This window comes from Elephantulus edwardii, unplaced genomic scaffold (genome assembly GCF_000299155.1).
Source record: "Elephantulus edwardii isolate Elephantulus edwardi_28Jun2011 unplaced genomic scaffold, EleEdw1.0 scaffold00116, whole genome shotgun sequence".
NCBI lineage: Eukaryota > Metazoa > Chordata > Mammalia > Macroscelidea > Macroscelididae > Elephantulus > Elephantulus edwardii.
The window spans coordinates 2346644-2351006 of NW_006399866.1; the positions used below are offsets into that span (position 1 = coordinate 2346644).

At 41.7% G+C, this 4363-nt stretch overlaps 1 pseudogene; it reads left to right on the forward strand.

The window, feature by feature from the left end:
• Nucleotides 1–389: 389 nt before the first annotated feature.
• On the forward strand, nucleotides 390–1139 carry LOC102871244 (annotated as a pseudogene).
• The last annotated feature ends 3224 nt before the right edge of the window (nucleotides 1140–4363 follow it).

The following is a 4363-nucleotide window of genomic DNA, read 5'->3' on the forward strand; positions in this document are numbered from 1 at the left end:
TTGTGATTGCAGCGAGTGGATCTGGTGTGAGTTGCTCGGGGTTGCGCCCAGTCTGGGAAAAGCCTAGTTTGGGGTCTTTCGATGCCTCGGATATCAGTCTTTGCGCTTTCCATTCGTTTTTAACACCTTCTGGGATTAATACTTTGTACATTCAACATTCTAGTTTTGCACATTCAACATTCTAGTTATTAGTGGATGTTTGCAACTGTTTCTCATTTTGCGACTCGCCACATCAGGAAATGAGGGTTCCTCATTAGATGAAAGCTTATTACATCCATGCCATTAAGTTCTACTCTGCTTTGAGGAGGCACTTCTCCAGTTGTATCCTGAATGCCTTCCAACCTCAAGGGCTCATCTTCTGACACCTTGTTGAACAATGTGCCAGTGCGATGTCTAGGGTTTTCTCCCCCCCCCCCGTCATCCAAGCTCGTATTAATACTTTGAAAAATAAGCATCCGCAGACCCCAGCGGCTGTCCAAGAACTTGTTCTGAACAACTGCAAGTCAAATGATGGAAAAAATGCAGATTTAACAGCTGAATTTGTGAACTTAGAGTTGCTCAATTTAATAAATGTAGGCTTGATTTCCTTTTCAAATCTCCCCAAATTACTAAAATTGAAAAAGCTTGAATTCAGTGAAAAATAGAATCTTTGGAGATCTGGACATGTTAGCAGAAAAACTTCCAAACCTCATGCACCTAAACTTGTGTGGACATAAACTGAAGGCTATCAGCACCTTGGAGCTCTTGAATAAACTGGAGAATCTGAAAAGCCTGGATCTGTTTAACTGTGAAGTTACTAACTTGAGTGATTACCGAGAGAGCGTCTTCAAGCTCCTGCCCAGCTGACCTATCTGGATGGCCATGACCAAGAAGACCAGGAAGCCCGTGACTCAGATGCTGAGGTGGATGGTGTGGACGATGAAAAGGAGGATGAAGAAGAGGATGAGGAGGATGAAGAGAACGATTTTTATGAAGAAGAGGGTGAAGAGGAAGATGTGGAAGGAGAAGAAAATGAAGAAGTCATGGAGGAGGAAGAAGAATATGGCCATGGTGGAGAAGTTGATGAAGAAGATGAGGAAGAGAGTGGGAAAGGTGAGAAGAGGAAGAAAGAAACAGATAATGAAGCAGAAGATGATTAAGACCCCAAATAACTCACAAAAAAAGAACTGTTCAGTGTTGGTTGGACTGCTGATACGGATTTGATAGCTGTTTAAAAATAAATAAATAAAAGATAACTGTGATACAAACCCCAGAACACCCACCCACCCAAAGAGCCAAAGAATAGTTCCTGTGACAATCCACCTTCCTATTTAGTCCCTCTTGGAATTTCACCACCAAGTGTGGGGACTTTGCCCCAACAAAATTGTAAGCGCTGTTAGGTTTTTGTGTAAGACTCTTGCTGTAGTGTGGGTAGCTGTGATTAGTGAATCTCAACCATTTTTGGCTACCAGTTACTCTGAGATTGTAACAGCATTTTTACTTTCTGTACAACAAAGAAGCTTTGTAAATAAAATCTTAACATTTTGGGTCTGAAAAAACAACAACAACAACATCCATATCAGTGAGATAGTGGTGAGGGAAAAGGGAAGGGTTAGAGAAGGAATCCTGCCTTTTTGGTAATAAAGCTCCAGGTTCATCCCATCGTGGATTTCATAGTTTCCCAAACACACATGGTCATTGAAAAGGTGTATCACTTCGTGAGGACAGTTTTGCTTCAAAAGGTTCCAGATTGGGCTGCGATCAGCTTTTTTTTTTTTTTTTATGTGTGTACCGTCAAATCGGATCTGACTGGTACAGGAGGCGATTGTTCCTCCTTCTTCAGCAGAGCATCTGGTGGATTTGAACCGTGCACCTCTAGGATTGCAGTGCAGTTTCCTGCCACTAGGCCACCAGAGCTCGCATTAAGGTGTTTTTTTTTTTTTTGTGTGTGTGTGTGTGTTTTTAATTTTGTGTGTGTACTGTCAGATTGGATCTGACTTGTACAGGAGGAGATTGCCCCTCCTTTTCTGACAAAGCATCTGGTGGATTAGAACCGCATACCTCTGGGATTGCAGTGCAGCTTCTTGCCACTAGGCCACCAGAGCTCCCTTGTGATCAGCTTCTTAAGATCTCCAGGGGTGTCCTCAATTTGCACTTAACGGACCTTCTTCCCCAGATGTTCGTTGCAAACCACCTCAATCATTCTGGCTGCAGCCCGCATCTGCTTGCTTTGTGGGTTTTCAAGGATCTGTTCTTTCAGAAGTGGATGGCCAGTCCTGCTTCTTAGTATGAAAGCCCAACTGAAACCTGTCCACCATGGGTGACCAAACAGGTATTTGAAATACCCGTGGTAGAGCTTCCAGCATCCAGCAACATGCAAACCATCACAGGATGGCAACGTGATAGATGGAGAAAAGACTGATGTCAATGATTTCATTTTACTTGGATCCACAATCACCACCCATGATAGCAGTATTAAAGAAAGCAAAAGATGTGTTGCATTGGGCAAATCTATTATCAAGGACTTTTCTAAAGTGCTAAAGAGTAAAGGTATAATTTTATTTATTTTTCAAAGGTTTCATTTTAAGGATGAAGGTGCTCCTAACCTAAGCCGTGTTGTTGTTATTAGGTGCCAAAAAGTATGACTCATGATGACACTATGAGCAATAGACCTGAACTCTGTCCTGTCGTGGGCCAACCTCACCATCTCTGACACACTGGAGCCTATTGCTGCCATCACTGTGTCAGTCCATCTCTTCAAGGCATCTTCCTCTCTTTTGTTGTCCCGCCATCTTCCCAAGCATGGTGTCCCTTTTCAAAAAATAGCCTCTCCTAGCAACATGCTCAAAGTATGTGAGATGAAGCTTTGTCATCCTTGCCTCCAAAAAGCATTCTGGCTGTACTTTCTCCAGGACATAACTGCTTATTCTTTTGACAGTCCATGGAATATTCAACATTCTTCTCCAATACCACGGTTCAAATACATCAATTTTTCTGTCATCCTTACTCCTAGTCGAACTTTCAGATGCATAGTGAATAGCTGAAAAGACTATGGCCTGAATCAAGCACACCTTGGTCTTCAAACTGACGTCATTGCCCTTGAGTAATTTGGAGAAGCTCCCTGACAGCAGACTTGCTGGATGCAATATATCTCCTGATCACCTGACTACTAGTACCAAGAGTGTTGACTGTGGATCCAAGTAAGATGAATTTTTTTACCATAAAGTATGTAATTATTTTCTTTTCATGTGAACGTGAGTTCTAATGGCCTAGTGGTAAGAAGCTGCTCTACAATCCCAAAGGCTTGCGGTTCAAATCCACCAGCTGCTCTGTGGGAGAAAGATGGGCAACTTCCTCCAATATGATTAACTGCCTCTGAAAGCCCATTGGAGGGTCAGCTATGGATCAGTTCCGACTCAATGGTACATAACAATAACAACAACATGCATGTGAACATTAGACAATGAATAAAGATGACCAGAGAACTGATGCCTTTGAATTGTGGTGTTGGCAAAGTGTATTTATTTGCCCAAAGAACAAACCAATCTGCCTTGGAAGGTGTACAACAAGGGTGCTCCTTAGAGGCAAGGATAATGAAGAAACTTCATCTCACATACTTTGGTCATATTATTAGGAGATGTTAGTCCTTAGGAAAGAGAATCATTCTTGGGAAAGTGGAGGGACAGGGAAAGAGAGGAGGACTTCCATGAGATGGACTGACGCAGTGACTGCAATAGTGGGCTTGAGTGTGGTGAGGTTGTGCAGATATACAAGAGAGGGCCAGGTTTCCATAGGATTTTCATAGTATTTTTTAAGTCAAAGTTGACTCAGTGACACCTAACAACAACTATGATCTTAGTAATTTTTTCTGTAAATCTAAAACTCTTCTAAAACAAAGATTTTTAAAAAGCAACTTCACCATCAATGATAAAATAAAAATGTACAATCTCACAGTTTTAATTCTTCTAAACTGAGATTGATTTATAAAAGTATGTAAATTGTACTTGATGGACAGAAATACTCTAATGACTGGACAAACAGTGGTAAAATGGATGATATATCCTTACATCATGCCCAAAGTATGCCAGACGGAGCTTCAGAATCCTTGCCTCCAAGGAGCAGCCTGGTTTCACCCTCTTCCAAGAGAAACCTGTTTGTTCTTCTAGCAGTCCATGGTACATTCAACACTCTTCTCCAGCACCACTGAGGTTGAGTTTTCAAGTATGGAAATACAAAGGAAGAGGAACAGTTGTAAGCAGACACTGGTGATTGGGACATGGAATGTAAGAACAATGAATGTAGGAAAATTAGATATTGTTAAGGAAGAAATGGAACACATAAATATTGACATACTAGGCACTGGTGAGATGAGATGGGCTGGCAT